Source organism: Elephantulus edwardii, unplaced genomic scaffold (assembly GCF_000299155.1).
Source record: "Elephantulus edwardii isolate Elephantulus edwardi_28Jun2011 unplaced genomic scaffold, EleEdw1.0 scaffold00026, whole genome shotgun sequence".
Taxonomy (NCBI): Eukaryota; Metazoa; Chordata; class Mammalia; order Macroscelidea; family Macroscelididae; genus Elephantulus; species Elephantulus edwardii.
Window position 1 is genome coordinate 19,724,617 of NW_006399776.1, and position 543 is coordinate 19,725,159.

Sequence of the window (543 nt, forward strand, 5' to 3'; positions counted from 1 at the left end):
CAGGGGACCAAGTCCTTAGAGAAAGACATCATGCTTGGAAGGTTGGAGGGATAGTGCAAGATAGGAAGACCCTCACAAGAGATGGATTGACACAGTAACTGGAGTTATGGGGCTAGATGTGTTGGAGACAGTGGGACTGGCTCAGGATAGGGCAGGACTCAGAGCTGTTGTACATAGGATTGCTATGAGTCACAGATGCCCCAACTGCACATAACAGCAACATTCTCTACAGACACTTGTCACCATAAGTGCCAGGACAATCACTGCAGCTGGTTTTCTCAGCGTTGAAAAGCATGTGATCTTCCAGTCAAAGCCACAGGTCTCCAGCATGGCTGGGGAATGTAGAGACCTATTAGCTGAGGCCTTGAGGTCACACCTGTACCCTCACACTGACAGACAACTTGAATGAGTCCTCCTTGTGATCATCAAGGTCAACTGATAGCCCTCCAGTATTGTCTTCCTGGTTTGGAGACCAGTGCGGGTGCAGAAGTGGCAGGCAGATGAATCTTCTCAGAGGAGCTGATCAGTCCATGAGTGGATTAA